This window comes from Lissotriton helveticus, chromosome 5_1 (genome assembly GCF_964261635.1).
Source record: "Lissotriton helveticus chromosome 5_1, aLisHel1.1, whole genome shotgun sequence".
Classification (NCBI taxonomy): domain Eukaryota; kingdom Metazoa; phylum Chordata; class Amphibia; order Caudata; family Salamandridae; genus Lissotriton; species Lissotriton helveticus.
The window spans coordinates 66,822,365-66,843,187 of record NC_136065.1 but is presented as its reverse complement, the minus strand read 5'-3'; the positions used below and the strand labels follow the sequence as shown (position 1 = coordinate 66,843,187).

The window sequence follows — 20,823 nt, the reverse complement described above, 5'->3', positions numbered from 1 at the left end:
GCAGCATTAATATTAATACTATCCCTGTGAGTCCTTGAGCAGCATTAATATTAATACTATCCATGTGTGTCCGTGAGTAGCATTAATATTAATGCTATCCATGTGTGTCCATGATAAGCATTAATATTAATGCTATCCATGTGTGTCCGTGAGCAGCATTAATATTAATGCTATCCATGTGTGTCCGTGAGCAGCATTAATATTATTACTACCTAAGTGCCCCAAGGGCCCTGCTATTAAGACTACTTACCACATATCTCTAAAGTCAGCAGTATTATTATGAGTGCCGCGTGCCTCCAGGAATATTTATTATCCAAGTGATTCTATGAGCAGCAGCAATATTATTACTACACATGAGTATTTAAGTCCAGCGTTTGCTAACTCACTTTTTACCCTCGTTCTCCTCAGTGTCACCGACCACTACAACTACAACGACCACCTACACCACCCGGAGGAGGGACAGAGACGACATGAGGGACTATCACATTGCCATGGTCGTGCTGGCTGCCGTGATCCTGGCTGTGGTGCTGACCATGTGCTTCGCGGTGAGTAAAAGTGGTTGGGAGGGGCTAATTCCTACTGCCCTGTGTTTTATTACTTACTGCCCTTCAGGTGAGTACCACTGAAGCTGTGACTGAGGTAATGATCCCTCTGTCCCCCTAGTGTCAGCATTGTAACATATTCTAACTGTATGGCAGTGACAGCGCTGATAGTTCAGATACAGTGACTGTCACAGAGACTGCTGCCGATTTTAAAACACTGTGTTACAGTGGGGTTGGATATACTGACTGACAGTGAGGGCGCTGCGAGGTTAGATATTTTGATTGACAGTGAGGGCGCTGCGAGGATAGATATATTGACTGACAGCGAGAGGGCTGTGAGGTTAGATATATTGACTGACAGTGAGAGCGCTGCAAGGTTAGATAAATTGACTGACAGTGAGGGCGCTGCAAGGTTAGATAAATTGTCTGACAGTGAGGGCGCTGTGAGGTTAGATATATTTACTGACAGTAAGGGCACTGCGAGGTTAGATATATTGACGGACAGTGACAGCGCAGCGAGGTTAGATATATTGAGTGACAGTGAGAGCGCAGCGAGGTTAGATATATTGACTGACAGTGAGAGCGCTGTCAGACATATTGACTGACAGTGAGAGCGCAGCGAGGTTAGATATATTGACTGACAGTGAGACCGCTGTCAGTCAGATATATTGACTGACAGTGAGAGCACAGCGAGGTACGATATATTGACTGACAGTGAGAGCGCTGTCAGTAAGATATATTGACTGACAGTGAGAGCGCTTTAAGTTAGATATATTGACTGACAGTGAGAGTGCTGCAAAGTTAGATATATTGACTGACAGTGACAGTGCAGTGAGGTTAGATGTATTGACTGACAGTGAGAGCGCTGCGAGTTTAGATATATTGACTGACATCGAGAGGGCTGTGAGGTTAGATATATTGACTGACAGGGAGAGGGCTGCAAGGTTAGATATATTGACTGACAGTGAGAGCGCAGCGAGTTTAGATATATTTACTGACAGTGAGGGTGCTGCAAGGTTAGATATATTGTCTGACAGTGAGGGTGCTGTGAGGTTAGATATATTGACTGACAGTAAGGGCACTGCGAGGTTAGATATATTGACTGACAGTGACAGCGCAGCGAGGTTAGATATATTGAGTGACAGTGAGAGCGCAGCGAGGTTAGATATATTGACTGACAGCGAGAGCGCTGTCAGACATATTGACTGACAGTGAGAGCGCAGCGAGGTTAGATATATTGACTGACAGCGAGAGCGCTGCAAGGTTGGATATACTGACTGACAGTGAGGGCGCTGCGAGGTTAGCTAAATTGACTCACTGTGAGGGCGCTGCGAGGTTAGATATATTGACTGAGAGCGAGAAGGCTGTGAGGTTTGATATATTGACTGACAGTGAGAGGGCTGCGAGGTTAGATATATTGACTGACAGTGAGGGCGCTGCAAGGTTAGATATATTGTCTGACAGTGAGGGCGCTGTAAGGTTAGATATATATTGACTGACAGTAAGGGCACTGCGAGGTTAGATATATTGACTGACAGTGATAGCGCAGCGAGGTTAGATATATTGAGTGACAGTGAGAGCACTGTCAGACATATTGACTGACAGTGAGAGCGCAGCGAGGTTAGATATATTGACTGACAGTGAGAGTGCTGTCAGTTAGATATATTGACTGACAGTGAGAGCACAGCGAGGTTAGATATATTGACTGACAGTGAGAGCGCTGTCAGTTAGATATATTGACTGACAGTGAGAGCGCTGCAAGTTAGATATATTGACTGACAGTGAGAGCGCTGTGAAGTTAGATATATTGACTGACAGTGACAGCACAGCGAAGTTAGATGTATTGACTGACAGTGAGAGTGCTGCGAGCTTAGATATATTGACTGACAGCGAGACGGCTGTGAGGTTAGATATATTGACTGACAGGGAGAGGGCTGAGAGGTTAGATATATTGACTGACAGTGAGAGCACTGCGAGGTTAGATATATTGACTGACAGTGAGGGCGCTGCAAGGTTAGATATATTGTCTGACAGTGAGGGTGCTGTGAGGTTAGATATATTGACTGACAGTGAGAGCGCAGCGAGGTTAGATATATTGACTACAGTGAGAGCGCTGTCAGTTAGATTTATTGACTGACAGTGAGAGCACAGTGAGGTTAGATATATTGACTGACAGTGAGAGCGCTGCGAGGTTAGATATATTGACTGACAGTGAGAGCGCTGTCAGTTAGATATATTGACTGACAGTGAGAGCACAGCGAGGTTAGATATATTGACTGACAGTGAGAGCGCTGCGAGGTTAGATATATTGACTGACAGCGAGAGGGCTGTGAGGTTAGATATATTGACTGACAGAGTGCTGCGAGGTTAGATATATTGACTGACAGTGAGAGCGCTATGAGTTAGATATAGACAGTCAGAGTGCTGTGGAATTAGTTAGTCTTGCGCCAACTGGTCTCATAGTTCTAACCTGCCTGGGTAGGGTGAGGTTGAGATCAGTCCATTAGTGGAGGCGTGGGGTTGTGAAGGGAGAGGCCATTGGCCTCATTTCAGCAGAGCTCAGGCCACTCACACCAGGTTTAGCCTGTCTAACTGCACTGCCCTGCCCCCGCCCCTGGAATTAGAGCCGCTGTGCAACCACAGGAGTAAGTTTCACAGCTCTGGGCTGACTTTAGATATGGGACCAGCCCCTTTTGCCCCTCCGGGCTTGGAAGGCGAGGCTCTTTGCTTCAACCACAAAGAAGTTCAGTAGATGTACTCGTGTTTCGTGACTCTGGTCCTAACTAGAATCAGCGGCAAGGAGCGGCCCCGATGAGGTTACGTCTCACCATGTACCTTTTGCAGTAAGTGTAACTATAAAGGAGATTGTCCCCTCTTTGACCAGGAATCCGGCATCCCTTAAAGTGTAGGAGTGAAGTGAAGTGAAGTGAAAGCAATTTGTATAGCGCACTACCACTCCAAGCAGCATCTTGGCGCTTCGACTCAAAGGCAAAGATGGTCTAGTTTACTGTGTTCAGCAGATAACAAGGGGTTATACCAATGTTTTGCATACAGAGTCCGCCAGACTATAAATCCATGTTTTAAGGGATTTCCTCAACTTCTGTTCGGGCGTAATTGTACGAAGTTGGTGGGGCAATTTATTCCATGCCTTTGCACCAATAACTGCCAGGGATTTTCCTCCTTTTGTGGCCAGTCTGAATTTTGGGACAATCATAGGTTAGCAGTAGCCGATCTGAGTTCTCGGGTAGGATGATATCGATTGAAGTGTTTATATAGGTACAGTGGACCATATTTGTGGAATGCCCTAAAGGCAATCGTCAGGACCTTGAACAGGACCCATCTGACCTGCAGGACCCATCTGACCTGCAACTGAAACTCAGTTAGTCCTCAAATAAGTGCATCTTCTGTTGTTGTTGGTATAAAAACATATCTCAGTGCGATCGCTGTGATGCAGTTAGGGATCCTTGGCCCTGAAGAATGCCCCAGACCCATTAGGGCTACGGATTAGGGCAGAAACATGTTGACCTAATAGAGAGATGGACTGAGCCATTGCAGTCAACCCACCAACTCATGTGGGTTTTTAGATATGCCTCCAGCGCCCTATGAATAAAGGTGTCGCATCGGGGAACTACAAGGCATTTTTTACTTTCTGATCTGGACCCCTCTTTTGTCCAGTAGCTTTTAACTAAGAACTCTCTCCTGACCCAAGTCCAACAGGTGGTCGAGTACGCCCTGGTGGCACTGTCCTACCACGGGGAGAGAGGTCGCCGATGATAAAGCATGTCACAAATATGTCTGCGAGGCCTCCGCCGCCATAAGGATGGACTTCTTTAGTCTCTTTAGGCTTTTCTGGACAGTAATTCTGTATTATCTGTTTAAGACTTTGACTTGCTTTCCCAGTTAGGATCAGAGTAATGTACATTAGTACAGCTACTGCACGTCTTTGTGGTTGTGGCATTACTCAAGAGGACGTTGGGTGCTCTTACCTCCTCCTCGCCCCTTTTGTGATAAGAAAGGCTCTTTGCTAACCCTTTTATCTCATTCTTTTCCAGAGCATCTTCAGCAAGTGCAGGTCGCAGGGATGCCAAGACGTTAGTCCCAGGTGCTGAGCCCTTGAAGATGTGGAGAACAGGAGACCCTCATGGACAGCTCATCCCTTTCCACCCTGTCTGTGCCACTCCTGAAGAGTGACACGGCATTAGGGGTGGGCCAAACTACATTATTTATTTCAAAAGTCAAGCTACATGTATTACCAGAATTATGCTTGGGTGGCAATCTGCATGAAAACGTACACGAGGGGTGGCCTTGGCCAAACCCCAGAGCTAAGTGTGATATTTGTTCAATGCATTTACCTTATCGTTGCCACAAAACATACCGTGAGCGTTGGTAGTGGACACGGGTCACACCAGTCTCACAGGCCCACAACACATTTTCTTCTAGAACTAGTTAAACAGAAATTAATGATACAAAATAAGTGAGAAAATAAGCAGACAAAATAACAGCACACCTCCACCAGACCTGGCTAACCAGCACCTACCCCAACCAAACCAAGACAGAATTTCTGTTGTTCACCAAGAACAAGCAATAACCACTGGACACTTGGGTGAGTGACTTGAACCTGAATGGCTTCGTACCCTCAACTCTCATCAACGCCAAGTCTCTCGGATTCACCCTGGACACTATTCACCCTCTCAAGGCCTGGTAGCTTGACTCACAGTATATTGGCTGATACTGATTCTGTGTTGACCAGAGGTGTTCATGTTATGATTGTTAAATTATTGGTGTAAATAAAGAATCATGAACTTACCCCATGTGCAGTTGTTTTGTCTGTGGCAGATGGGTGGGTCTGTGGTAGACTCCTAAGATCTGTAAACATCACAATTGTATAAGACTACTTTCAGCAATGAATACTCTTGGTTTCCTACAAGGCTGGCCTACAGGGGACTTTAGTAACATACAGGGGACCTTAGTGACCTACAGGGGACCTTAGTGACCTACAGGGGACTTTAGTGACTTACAGGGGACTTTAGTAACATACAGGGGACCTTAGTGACCTACAGGGGACCTTAGTGACCTACAGGGGACTTTAGTGACTTACAGGGGACTTTAGTAACATACAGGGGACCTTAGTGACCTACAGGGGACCTTAGAGAGCTCCAGGGGACTTTAGTGACCTACAGGGGACTTTAGTAACATACAGGGGACCTTAGTGAGATCCAGGGGCCTTTACTGACTTACAGGGGACTTCAGTGACTTACAGGGGACTTTAGTGACCTACAGGGGAATTTAGTGACCCACAGGGGACTTTGGTGATAGGACTTCGCCTAGGAATGCCCACCAGACTAGCCTCTAGGGACAGGAGTTAGTCTTTCATACTTGTGGAGGCTTGGGCTGAGGGCTATGTGCCTGGTTTTGAGGTTGGAGTACGGTATTTACTCTGTCAGGGTAACTGAATCAAATACTCCATCGCCATGATGGAGTACGCATACTCTATATTTGCAATTGTCCGCCGGTCGTGCGGCCAGCTCAAATCATTGACAGCTTCTGCATTGACTCATTACATTGGAAATCAATGAAACCAGAGCTACAGTTCTCTGGGAGGCTGGGAAGGACAGAGTTCTCGCCCGCTAACTGCAGAGTGACCCAGATGCCATCACAATAACACTGCAACGCGGGAATAGAGGGTATATGTGCCATAGACCCCTCACAGGACGTTTCGGAGCCGCCGTCAAACCCAGAGGATCTTCAGCAGAGCAGAAACAGTAGGTCAATAATGGAGTAAGCGGGGTTGGGCGGCAGAGCCGCCCAACCCCGCTTACTCCGTTATTGACTTTTCTGCAACCACCTCTCGTCAAGGCCCTCAATGGTTGTGCTACCATTCCTTACCCCCAACCACGCCCAAGGGTCTACACTGGAGAGGCTTAAGCAAGAGTACTGGAACTGTGGCCGTGACCACAGCACACACGTGGGTCTCTACAGGTGGAGGGCCTTCCCCAAACAAGCACAGTGTCTCACCACCACCACGGCCACTTGCCTACCTGATAGGATGAAGATCAACAGGAAACATCCAGATTCTTGAAGGCTCCACTTTCCTTTACTCATCTACATTGAAATGATCCCCGGCATACTAAACTTCTCTCCCAAACTCCCCTCACAGAGAGACTAAATCTAGGACACAAAGCCCACTAAAGAGGTTCTAAGTAGGGCGGCCACCTGGCATGGAAGCACATTCTGCATACGACTGAAAACAATTGAGGACAAAGGGTCAAAAATCGGGACAAAAGATACATTTTAGGAACACATCCAGAGAAAGGCCACTCCCACTACTTTATCTGTGCATTTATTTACTGTGTTCTACTCAGCTCTATTTATTCACTATGGTCTTTACATTACTGCCTCTGGGTATGCTACATCAGGTGGGACATTATGTGGCTGATTACAATGTCGGTCGAAAACTTTCCACCTGACACCGTCGTGGAATCAGGACCGACCGAATCCCGGTCGGCGGTTATGCCCAACCGATTACGATGCAATGGAACACTGTTTGTTTGAATTCTCTTTGTTTCCTATGGGAGCCCATGTTCCACCTGAAAACCGGCTGTAACACAGGCTCCTTTGGGGAAATAGGTGGTGTGCGGGAAACCCTACACCCTGTCGCAGGCACCCCATGGTGCGTGCAAAACAATGCATGTTGCTACAGTGGGGTCCCTTAGGTACCACCTCGGCCATCAACTGGAGGCCTCAGAATGAAGGGGGCCCTGCTAGGGGCCCCCAAAGTCACTTTTGTGACAGCCGTTTAATGTCATAGAGGAGGCCAACGCAGAAAGGCTGTTGGAAATCGACATCATAATCCCGAGGTTGAAAACACTTTCCATAGGGGTGTGCGATGTGGTTCCAACCAACACGGATACTCCGAGGGCCGGTCTTCTGACCACGAATATCGTAATCAGTCGGTCGGAATGTAAACCAACTGAGTCGGTCAGTAGGGTTCCGACACGGTCTAAGAGAATCCGACTGTCGGTCGGAGCCTTTGCGATCAACATTGTAATCAGCCCCTATGTCTTTGTTCAGTAGTAAATTAATGCTTTTGATCACAGTGTCAAGGGCATCACCCCTGCCCAAATCTATCCAATCTTTCTTGGACATAAAGCAACAGCAACATTTTGATAAAGTTTTTAAACATACCTATGGCAAAAAGCTTAGGAAACACTAAGGTAAGTGACACCCTGCTAGTTTAAACAGATTGAACAAAAACATCTGGCTCACCTCAACCTCCGGCAAACGTTAAACCTAAAACAAAATATTTAGGCAGAGCATATGGTGTAGGCGACAGTCTTACACCTAATGTCTGGATCTGTGGTGCCCTCTGCTTGTCTGTAGTCTCACAGCACTAGAGAGTGCCTCCAGGACTCTACATTGATCTCAGAACTGGGAGCCTGGACTACCAATCAAAGAGAATTAGGGACCAGGATGAAATCGCTGGAAGATCCACAACAACTGATTAATAGGGTTGTTGCTAAGAACTGGGCGAGAAGAGAAGAACAATTTCTAAAATCAGACAGAATGGGCCCACCATGAGTATCAGAAAGTATTGTGTACCTGGTGGTCTGTATCAACAGAGGGGAGAGAAACAGAAGAGGCACTGTCAAGTGGTTGAACGAGCATCACCCACACACTCTGGAAAACTCTGCTGGTACAATGGTCCATCGGTCATGCTTGTGAAGGTTCAAGAAGGGTCAGACCCCTTGATAGGTTGTGTGGGCAATTGCCCACTCTGTCCATGTCTTAAAATTATTCTGCATTTGCGCCAGGACGAAGCTAGTGAACCGGCTCATCCCTAAGTACCAAAGTACATGCAGAATCTTCAAAATATTTAGGATGTAAATTACACACGCCACATGTAAGAACATGATAAAGTGCTTGTAATGTAACAAATGTTTCTTAACATATGATAGTGGTTTCTCCTTTATATACAATTAGCCCAAGATTGAACTGGGAAGCAGTTACCTTTCGATACCTAGGGATAAATATCCACCATCCCCCCACTGATTTGCTGGATGGAAATCTGGGCAGAGCGACACGGACCCTCCTAGCCTAGTTTGCTTTTTGGGCTTCTCTTCCGCTTCCGGTAATGGACTGCGTGGTACTAGTGAAGATGACGGTGCAACCCCGGTTATTGTATTATTTTGCAAACCTTCCCCTTCTCCTTTCTCGTTCCTTCTTCAGACATGTCCCATTTCTGACTTGAGAGCTGCGGCAGCATCATTGGTCAGCTCTTTCCACTGTAAAGCTCCCCCTGAGTAAGGACGCCATTATTTAGCTGCGCAGCTCCCATGGGGTCTCGCTGGCTGTCTGGCCGTCCCCGGCATCAGACAGAAATTTGCACATAAAGGGGCATATTACCAAGGAATAGCGATATTTATCGCAAAATGCGCCTAGCGCATTTTTTTTTATCGCTGCCTATCGCTGGATATGTTAGCAGAGAAAACATGCTATTAGCAACGTTTTTCTTCATTGTGCTAAAATATCCAGCGATAGCGGCGAAATACGTGAATATAGCTGAGAATTCAGCGATATTCACGCATTAGCGATGAAATGCTCTGAGCCATGTTATCCACCTCCCATTGGATATTATGGCTAAGAACTGGTCTGGGCAGGTGTTAGTATTTGGAGATATTCGTGCTTAGCACAAATATTTCCATCGCTACGCCTGCCTTGCTAATAGGCGATAGCGACATTAGCGACTGCTTTCAGTCGCTAACGGGTTGGGTACGCCCACTTTGCATGTCATTAGCAATAAATATCGCTGACATGCAAAGCGGGCCCCAAACCGCTTGCTATTGCCTAAAAGCTGTCGCTAACATCAGTTAGCGACAGCTTGCTAATAGGGCGATAGAATTATCGCCGCTTAGCGGCCGAAAACGCCTGCTAAATCGGCGACAATTGCCTATCGCCCCCCTTGGTAATATGCCCCAAAGACTTTAAGGAGGGCTCACTGCACTACTCATTGTTTCCTACTGACTATTCTACCCTGCACCACCCGGGTCTCTTACCCTAATAGAATCCGTAAACTCACTAACAATACATAGGGACCGCTGGAACCTTCATGCATTAACGAGCAGAGCTTTCATGGCGCTTCAGCTTGCCACTTTCGATCTATCCAGGATGTGGCGTAACGGCATGAGCTACCAAATTCAGAGCTGCAAGAACCAGGTTTGAGTCTCGTCAATGGCTCAGCATCCTGTGATTCTGGGCAAATCACTTCATCTCCCTGTGCCTGTAATCCAGTGCCTTGAGACCCTCACGGGTGATTTCCCATGCTTACAAATCCTGGATTTACTCTATCTCCCTGATGCCTATAAACAATGGATGTGACCTTGTGTAATGAAAGTGGCACTCCTGTAAAGTGTTCCAACACCTTTGCATCAAATTCAAGTATATAAAAACTGCAGACAAACAGAGAAGTAAAACCAAAACCTTAGCATAAGGAAAGACGAAAACATAGTCAAAGTTAATATAGAAACCTGGATAAATCGCAGGTTCTCCGCTTAAATTGAGTGATCTTAGTAAATATTTTACTTCACCAAAACTATTTTTTCTTCATTAATGCATATGAAATCCATTTTAAATATGAGTTCTAAATATCAGTTGTATAAAAAGCTATTGCATCAGTGATGTCATTTGATATGTCATCAGTGATGTCATCAGTGATGTCACTGACCATGTCATGAATGATGTAATATGTGACATCATCAGCAGTGGATTGCGGGCGCGCTAGTTATAGTGAGTCCAACTAACTATAACGTGGGAATTTCAATGGTTTTGTATGAGTAAAATGTTCAGCTAACTATAACTGGTGTGAAGCCTATGGTTTTTTCAGTGAATTTCAAAGGTTTTTTAAATGCTAATTCCTAACTTTAACGATTGTGAAACCTATGTTTTTTTAGTGAATTTCAAAGGTTTTTTAAATGCTAATTCCTAACTATAACGATTGTGAAACCTATAGTTTTTTCAGTGAATTTCAAAGGTTTTTTAAAAGCTAATTCCTTGCTATATCGAGTTTGTAACCTGCGATTTTTAAAGTGAATTATTTTTTTTTTAGTAGCTGTTTTTTATAACTATTTATTATTATTATTATTTATTTTTTCTCTAAAATTTATTTTTCAATGTATTTTTCATGTAGGTTTTTTTTTTATCATTTTGTCTCGGAGCACTCAGGGTGCGCGCACCGGTAAGCTCACCTGAGAGCGCAATTTGTGCGTGCGAGAATTTATTTTTTTGTATTTAAAGTAAAAAATAATGCAAGACATTTAGTGGCATACTTATAAAAGAAGTATTTTTGATTTTAAATACCCGTATTTTAACTTTAAACGTATTTCTGAAAAGCTAGCAAAACGTCATTTAGGCGCGCCGCGTAAGCGCATCCGGAAGCGCCTATGTTCGTGCTGCGTAAGCGCCCCGGAAGTGCTCCGGTGCGCGCAGCGTAAGCGCGTCAAGTCATGTGACCTTAATATAACACTTTTCATTGGTTCTTTACAGTTTTGTAATGTAAACCCCACCCATTTCCTTCACTACCCTTTTCCCTTTGGAGAGAGCAAGACCTGTTCCCTGTTTCTCTTCATTACTTAAGAAAGAATGGCTGCAAGACCACCTAGCAGCAGTGAGGACTCTGATGAGTGACCCTCCTCAGCCAAAGGTAAAGGAGCACTTTATCTGGAAATTTTTTACTATTCCACCAGGAGAGAAAAAGGTTAATGCTCCAAAGGTGGAGTGCAAAATTTGCCAAACTGTTCTTTCACGGGGTGACCCTAGAAGGAAATATAGTTTTGTCAACTAAACAATGATCAGGCATGTCCAAAGGAGGCACCCCCAGAACTATGCCCGGGAGAGTGTCAGGGACCTGGCACGTAATCCCCCGAGAGGTGGCTCCTCAACTTCCACCGGAGAAGCAACATCATCGGGAGAGGAAGAGCAGTGGAGCTGATTCCCAACATAAAACCAGTATTTACTGACATCACCATTAAATGTAAGCAGTGTGACAAACTGCTTTGCTACGGAGAGCAGAGTATCAAGCTAATTGTACGCAAAAGAGAAGACCATCGCTGCCCTCCCCAGCCCTAATTTTCCCCTTGTTTTTTTGCTCCTGTTGAGCAGTTTGGCATTCCCTCTTTTTGTTTTTGTTCAGAAAAAAAAAAGTTTTTTTAAAAACGTTCAGAAAAAGTTTTAAAAAAAACTAAAAAAACAGTTATTTTTAGAACTACCTCCAATTCTCCAAAAAGAGCTGTATTCTTTACAAATTCAAAAGGAGTGAGTGAAGTGGAGTGCAGTGAGAGAGGAAAGGAAAATGAGTGAGGGAGCAAAGAAAGGGACAAGAGGGGAAGGGAAGTGAAGTAGGGGGATTAAAAGAAGGTGAGTGAGGGGAAGGGGAGTGAACAAGGGGAATGAGGATAAGTGAAGAAAACGGAGTAAGGGAACGGGGTGAGGAAGGGTAGGAGAAGAGCAGTGAGGTTGAGGAAAGAGTGGTGATAGAGAGTGGATAAAGGCAGCTGAGAGTGAGACAAGGGGAGTTAGGCAGTGAGGAGACAGAGGAAGTGAAAGAAAAAGGGAGAGAAGAGGACTGAGTGAGGGAGGAAAGAAAGATAAGTGAGGGAGTGTGGCTGAGTTATAGGGAGTAAGCGTAACAGAAGAGGAGTGAGAGACTAAGAGGATGGAGAGAATGGGGTAACAGAGAGAGAGTGAGGGAAGGGGAGTGAGTAAGTTAGAGGACAGAGGGATTGAGAGAAGGAGTTACTGAAGTGGAGTAAGGAGAGTAACAGAAGGGAAAAGAGTGAAGGAGCGCAGGAAGGGAAGAGACAGGAAGGAAAGTAAAGGAGAAGTCCTAAAGAAGGTGAGTGTGGCAGTATGGCTGAGTTATAGGGAGTGAGCATGACAGAAGAGGAGGGAGAGACTAAGGGGACGGAGAGAATGAGGCTAACAGAGAGAGAATGAGGGAAGGGGAGCGTAGAAGTAAGAGGACAGAGGGAGTAAGAGAAGGAGTTAGTGAAGTGGAGTAAGGAGAGTAAGGGAAGGGAAAAGAGTGAAGGAGCGAAGGAAGGGAAGAGACAGGAAGGAAAGTAAAGGAGAAGGTCTGAAAGAAGGTGATTGTGGGAGTATGGCTGAGTTATAGGGAGTGAGCGTGATAGAAGAGGAGTGAGAGACTAAGGGGACGGAGAGAATGAGGCTAACAGAGAGAGAATAAGGGAAGGGAAGTGTAGAAGTAAGAGGACAAAGGGAGTAAGAGAAGGAGTTAGTGAAGTGGAGTAAGGAGAGTAAGTGAAGGGAAAAGAGTGAAGGAGCGAAGGAAGGGAAGAGACAGAAAGGAAAGTAAAGGAGAAGGTTTAAAGAAGGTGAGTGTGAGAGTATGGCTGAGTTATAGGGAGTGAGCGTGACAGAAGAGGAATGAGAGACTAAGGGGATGGAGAGAATGAGGCTAACAGAGAGAGGATGAGGGAAGGGGAGTGTAGAAGTATGAGGACAGAGGGAGTAAGAGAAGGAGTGAGTGAAGTGGAGTAAGGACAATAAGAGAAGGGAAAGAGTGAAGGAACGAAAGAAGGGAAGAGAGATGAAGGAAAGTGAAGGAGAAGGTCTGAAAGAAGGTGAGTGTGGGAGTATGGCTGAGATATAGGGAGTGAGCGTGTCAGAAGAGGAGTGAGAGACTAAGAGGACGGAGAGAATGAGGCTAACAGAGAGAGAATGAGGGAAGGGGAGTGTAGAAGTAAGAGGACAGAGGGAGTAAGAGGAGGAGTTAGTGAAGTGGAGTAAGTAGAGTAAGGGAAGGGAAAAGAGTCAAGGAGCAAAGGAAGGGAAGAGAGAGGAAGGAAAGTAAAGGAGAAAGTCTGAAAGAAGGTGAGTGTGAGAGAGGAGTGAGGAAAAGGGGAGTAAACGTGGGGATTCAGAATAAGTGAGGGAGGCGCAGTAAGAGAACAGGGGTATGGGAGCATGAGAGAAGAGTAGTGAGGTTAAGGAAAAGAGTGTTGAGAAAGTAAATTTTGGACGTCAAACTTACCTTATAAGTAATGTAAACTTAATTACATATTTTCAGTAAATTTAATATCTGTGAAAGAGAAAAAAAAGTATGTTATAATATTTATAATATATATTTTACAATACAAGAGACAAAGTAGGAGATTAAAAGTCATAAAAGGTTAGTAAGAGATAATGTAGGAGTGAAGGACTCAGAAGGGAAAACAAAGGAATGGTGAAGGTCAGAAAGAGTTAAAAAGAAATAGAGGGAGAGCAATTTACTAAAAGGATAATGACATGGATACATTCAATGACAGAGAAGAAGAGCAGGAGAGAGAAATGAAGTGAAGGTGAGTAAGATACTAAAGGAATGTGCATTAGGAAAAGTAAAGGAAGAAAGGGGAGTAAAGAAAGGGGAGTGAGTGACAGGGAAGCAGTAGTGAATGACGGTGGATTAATGAGAATAAGGGATGGAAGGTTAGTGAGGGTGAATGTAGGGTCGTAAGACAGTGAGGAGACAATGGGAGTGAAGGTAACAGAGAGGGAGTGAGGGAAGACAAGTGATAATATGAGAGAACAGAGGGAGTGAAAGAAAGAGTGAGTAAAGGGCAGTAAGGTGAGTAAGGGAAGGAGAATGACTCAGGGAGCAAAGGAAGGAAAGAAAGGGAAGAGAAGTGAAGCAAAGGGACTGGGAAAAGGTGAGTGTGTGAGGAGAGAAAGAGGAAGGGGAGTTAAGGATGATGAATGAGGATAACTGAGGGAACCGGAGTAAGGGAACAAGGGTGAGGGAGGGTGAGTGAAGGGCAGTGAGGTTGAGGAAAAAGGGAAGATAGAGAGAGGATAAAAGCAACTGAGCATGAGACAAGGGAAGTGAAGGAGTGAGAACATAGAGGTAGTGAAGGAAAGAGTGGCAGAAAGGGACTGAGTGAGAGAGCAAAGAAAGGTAAGTATGGGAGTGTGGATGAGTTATAGGGAGTGAGCGTGATGGAAGAGGAGTGAGAGAGTGAGAGGACCGAGAGAGTGAGGCTAAGAGAGAGGGAGTGAGGGAAGGGGAGTGAGGATGTGAGAGGACAGAGGAAGTGAGAGAAGGAGTGAGTGAAGTGTAGTAAGGTGAGTGAGAGAAGTGGAATTATTGAGGGAACAAAGAAAGGAAAGAAGGGTAAGGGGAGTGAAGTAGAGTGACTGACAGCTGGAGAGTGGTGGATGGGAGAGAGGGAAAGGGCAGTGAAGGAATGGAGAATGAGGATAAGTGAGGAAAGTGGAATAAGGGAAGTGAGGTGAGGGAGAGTGAGAGAAGGCCAGTGAGGGTGAGTTAAGAGGAGTGATAGAGGGTGGAAATAGGTGAGTGAGCATAAGAGAAGGTGAGAATAATATATATTTGATAAAACAAAATACAAAATAATTTGTACAACATGTTATATGGTTTATTTTTGCTGTTCTCAGAATATATTGAATTTCACTTAAAACAGTGACTTCAATACTACTCATCATATAACAGCGGGCAAAAAGAAACACAATCAAAATGATTGTGTTTAAAAAACACATACAACGTTTCAATAAATAATGTAAAATTTAGAAAAAACATATCTTAACTCACTTTTGATCCATGTACTTTTCCACGAGGCCAAATATGATATGGAAAGTCCTTTTCTTTGGAAATTAGTCAAGAGAATTCTTAATCTCTCATTTATCCGAGTTTCTGAAAGAAAAGCTCCAACATCTTTTACATTATGAAACAATAGTTTCATTTCCACCTCTAGCTTACTTTTTAAAAATATTTTTTATAATACTCACAGCACACACTACGTAATATACATATACTACCTCTATGAGAACTACATGTTTTTTATTATTTTGATCACTCTCACTCGGAAAGTAATTTTGAACAGCAAACTAAGTTTTATTAACTGCTGCAATCTTCATAGGCCAATTACCTTCCCTAAAATGTTGGTTGTAAGAACACTAGGTAAGAATTTTGTAAGTCAGAAGGCAAACGTTGTTTGAAAGTCAATTGAGTATCATTACAGTTTTTCCATCCTTTTTGACATTTTAAATAAGCTGTGTAATGTCTTGATGTTGTTGAAGGACCATCATGGTAAATAATTGCTGCAGTTGCAAAGGTTCTTCCTGAAATTGATAATTGAGAAGCCACACAATTTTTAATTAATTTTGTCAATTTAGTTCCATCAGGTCTACATCGTTGGAACATTAAAATTACATACTGTCCATATGTTTGTATAAATAATGTTGATAGCATTGCAGATTTACATTGAGTACAGACCATGCTTTGATTTGCTTGTCTAACTAGTTTATTAAATGACACTGATTTGCAGTCTGGTAAAGTCAAATATATAAATCTTTCAGGGTGTATTGTAGCACTACTTGAAAAGGAGCAATTGTCGCATTCATGCTGCCATTTATAAGAAAGGCCAAAAAGATTTTCTACATCTACACCTTCATTTTGCAATACAACAAGCATATACATTAAAATTCCTGACAATTTTGCTGAATATTCTGTGAAAATCGATTTACACCAGAACATATGTCTAAAACATTTCGAATTTCAGAAACACTTTGTATTTTTGTTCTATCACTGCTACATTTCTCAAACACAGAATTCAATAAACAACAAAATGTTTGATCATGATTTTCAGCAATCTGTTTTTGTACAGTTTGGAGAGAAAAAAGAACGTTAACCACTACATTAGCATAGCAGTTGACACCAGAACTGTTTTCAAACTGAAATCCAACAACATCTTTAACTGAATCCTTTTCGTTTCTGCTTACAATTACTGGTTCATCTACTTTTTTTCTTTTTGCTACAACTTCACTACAATTTTTCTCATTTCTTCTTTTTCGGCCTACCACACGCTTTTCAAATAGAGGATATTGAGGTAAATTTGGAGCAAACTCTCTTCTTAACCTATTATATTCTTTTACACAATTTAGATCTGCATTAATCTTTGTCTCATCAAAATCAATCAAGTACAATCCTGATAAAGTTCTGACTCGAGATAAAGCAACATATGCCATACCCTCCTTGAACACAGAACTTGCAATATTCACCAAAGCACTATCTACACTTAAACCTTGAGATTTATGAATAGTCACCGCATATGCCAAAGAAACAGGAAACTGTTTTCGGCGGACATATAAATCTTTCATAAGCAAAACTCGGGCAGTACAACGACTGATATGTTGTACTTCTTCAATACCATCAAATTTAATTTTTATAAATTCAATTCCATCTCTATTTTGGTAATTCACAAAATCAACAACATGACCCATTGCTCCATTTACTAAACCTCTTTCCACATGTAAATTACGTCGTAAAATTATACGACAATTTAAAGATGCATACGGAGTCTTTTCCAAACTAGCAGTTTTAGATATTATCTTCTCTAAAGAATCCAATTTTGATTTCAGCTTTTCTGACAAAATAATAGTTGCTCCTTCATGTTCTATTTTATCAATAGCTTCCATTTTCACAATCTCTTGATTTTCCAACTTTAACATTTTGTTGTTGAAGATTGAACATTCCTGCAGAGTTGGCATCAAGCATATGACAGATTTGTTTCCTGGAATTTTCTTAAAAATATTCTCTGGGAGAATGTTTTCTTTTGGAAACAAATTTGAAATTAATCGTGCATGTAAAGCTGCTTTCCCATGTTCACTTACTATTCCAATTCTTACATCTTGTAGAATCTTTTTATAATCTTCATCCTTTGCCTGTCGCATATTTTGTAGCAGTTCTGCATATTTGAAATTTAACCATATGTTAACATTTCCAATGCTTCATTGGCACTTCCTTGTATTTTCATGTGTAAGCATTTTAAACACTGGTTGTCCTTTCACTGGAGTTAGTTGCAGTAGATCTCCAAAAACAATGATGTGTTTGCCTCCAAATAACCCATCATACTCTGTTTTAAGAAATTCTTGCATTCTTAAATGCACAAAAGCAAGCATTACATTTAATACCATGCTTACTTCATCAATGATAAGAAGTTTCATTTTCTTTAGGACTCTTGAAACTTCCCAACAAGCTTCTCCAGATAGCTTGTGGTATTGTAATTTATTATCATGCTCTACTGGCAGCATCAATAAGTGATGTAAAGTAATCCCTTTAATGTTGTGTGCTGCCAACCCAGTTGGAGCGGTAACAACACAAGACAGCGATGACTCAGTTCTTTTCTGCAGATACGTTGCAATTGCTTTAATGAGAATTTTTTTTCCAGTTCCTGCTTCTCCACTCACGTACAGTCGGACAGGTATAAATGATGTACATGAGCACTCTTTTTTCTCATGAGATAAACCATGCTCAATGTGTTCTGTGACTTCGTCATATATTTGTCTCTGCTCAACGTTTAGTTCCTTTATCTAAATCTTCTGAGTTAACTACATCCTCCTGAACTTGTTCTATGGCTCTTTCAACTTCATCCATGGCAGTGGCAGCTTCATTTTGTATAATTGGTCCTCCTAGTATATCCTGACTCCATGAAGCAGAACTCTGACTGTCTTGAGAACTGTCTCTAGCAACCTCTGCTTCAATTGTAGCTTCTTGCTGTATTTCCTCGTTCAACATTTGCAGATAATTTGAAAAAACAGGACATTCTATGGTATCCTTGGTTGCATTTAACGAATCTTCATAAGTAAGAAAATCTCCAAGTAGATCCTCTTCTGTACGCCAAGGCTTAAAGAGTTGCAAAAGAGCTAAGTAATAAAATTACCTTTTGTCTGGAGATTTACAACTCAATTTTCGATGATTAATCAAATGGCCTTTTCTTTGTTTCAACAGACAGCCTTCACATGCAATTACAGCATATACACCTTTATTGATGTCTTCTGTGACGTTCCTCTTAAAAGTATAGGTTTTCAGAACTTCATAGAGACAAACTTTCTCAAGATGACTACTTCTATTTGGATAGTATGTATCCAACATGTTTGTCTTCAAAATATCTGTACTGTCTGGTTCTTTCTCCGCCAAATACTAAATTTCTTGTACAGATTTCAAAACTCGGTTTCGTGTTGCAGCAAGACCTAGACTCACCCAAATGATGGTTCTAGATTTGGCATATAGACTTGCTGATGATAACCGATCGGAACATTCATATGCTCCAATTTCTCGATGCAACAACATCTTCAGACTGTAACTGTATAATTTCTTGCTTAGACTCTTTTCATGTGAAATTTCCTCCCAGATTTCCTTCAGTTCCGTCTTTTCTGATTTTGTGATGTAAGGCGTCACATATCGAGCCACAGCAATAGAGTTATCAGCAACATATTGAATATCCATGTTAGCATTCCACATGGACAAAATGACTGGGTTGTAGTCATTTATGTATTTGGACTCCTCCATTCTTCTTAGGTTGTATGTATTTTTGGGTGACTTTCTTGTCACAGTATGTCGCAGAGAAGACATAAAATTGTTCACTCTTCCTTTCGATGTTACTGGACGTGGAAATGCAAAACGCCATTTCGTGTAGAACTTGTCCTTGGATTTGTATTTTTGACGACAGTATTTCCCACAACGATGGGTTTGAAAGCGTAAAACTTGATGTCTTAAATTGTTTTCTTCTGTACTTTTCGGAACAGCAGATTTAGAATACTGCTCAATGAAACTCATCACTTTCTCATCTGAATCTGTTCCAATTTTTGGTGCATCTTTAATCCATAGCAGCATATGTATGTGAGGAGCACCTCTTGCTTGATACTCCTTTCTCCAAAAGTAATCCAACACCTCTCCAAGCGGAGGATTTTTTTTGTTTGTAATAAAAGATATCATAGCTTCAAACCTATGATTGAAATACCTGCATACATTAACTGGATCCAAAGAGAACAGTTCTCCAGGTGTCTTGTATTCAATATATTCAATGTTTTTATTTGCCTCTCGTAGAAATTCAAGTAAGTCTATCCAAGCATACTCAGCACAGCTAAGAGTGAGGAACCATGTAGGAGTTCCTAAGTTTCTTAGCATACATTTCAATTCCTCATGACGACGGTAACAATACTCATTAGTACCACGCTGACATGCCATGAGATTAATTAGCTGAGAATCCAAAACACTGTCTTGCAGTTTCACTTTATCCATAAAGTCACTTGCCGAAACATTTTTTAGATGTGCTCCACTTTTCAGTATATGGTTCACTGCATAAGAAAGTCCAGACAAGTCACTCTCAAACAGAAGATGGAACAAATATGGAATGCATTGACGAAACCTTGGATCTTCTGCATATAATCTTGAAGTCCGGTATTCAGATGCAGGAATTTCAACAGGTCGGTCGTCATACCGTCCACCTTCACCTGTTGGAAATAACTGTGGAAAACAATGAGCTTCCAAACTTTCTTCCCATACATAATGGGACTTCCTTTGGCTTCTTTCATTTGAAACAAGTCAATAGCATTCCCCATTACTTCTTTGGAATGCAATGGATGAACCCCATAATGTTCATAAATGTCTTCATTTCTAGAGATATCAACTTTTTCAATTTGCCCAGCTGAGAAATCAGTGTCGTCTTCTACAGTTGTTTCCTCTTCTGCCACATACACATTTTTGTAGTACTGATTATTTTTTACCAGACTCAACGTTGCCTTTTTGACTTTCCTAACATCCACTAATTCTTGCCAGATTTTCTTACTCTTTGTCGGAACACCATTAACGAGAATAACCAGAGGTTCCTCTCAATATTTTTCTTTAAATCTAGAGGCAAATAAACAACTCTTCCCTTTAATACTCTCTGTAAATCTGAAGGAGGCAATTTCCCTGTCTTAGGCTCCATGCGAACAATAGCCTGAAAAGGATGCACACATTGAATCAGAATAGACTCATACGTATTTAAATCCATCAATTCAGAAGGAATGTCTACCAACTCCAGATTATTATGAACAGCTCTAGCAGGCATTCTGTTTTCATTTAATTTATTATAACAATATTTACAAATACGTTGATCAGAACCCAAATCAAAACAATCTTCTACCAACAAATAAGTTGCAAAATCCTTCCACTCATTATTATTTACCTTTTCGCTTTTTACATAAAAATCAACTAATCTAGTCTGATGCTTATAATGAGTTTGTCGACAACACACACAAGTAAAATTATGCATTTCACTTGAATTGACCTTAAACTTTGTAATTTCATGTTCAAATTTTTCTGTACTTGAAATCTCTACATTCTCTTCTACATTACCTTCTATTACTGTATCAATTTCTGCACTGTCCTCTTTTTCACCAACGTAACAAAACTCAATTTCTTCATAAATGTTTTTCACATCTAACTCAG

At 42.2% G+C, this 20,823-nt stretch overlaps 1 long non-coding RNA gene across 1 annotated transcript; it reads left to right on the top strand.

The window, feature by feature from the left end:
- The first annotated feature begins 310 nt into the window (after positions 1 to 310).
- On the top strand, positions 311 to 5,348 carry LOC144752955 (uncharacterized). Its single transcript, XR_013594153.1, has 2 exons — positions 311 to 545; positions 4,595 to 5,348. It is a non-coding gene; the product is annotated as an uncharacterized LOC144752955 (long non-coding RNA).
- Positions 5,349 to 20,823: the final 15,475 nt, after the last annotated feature.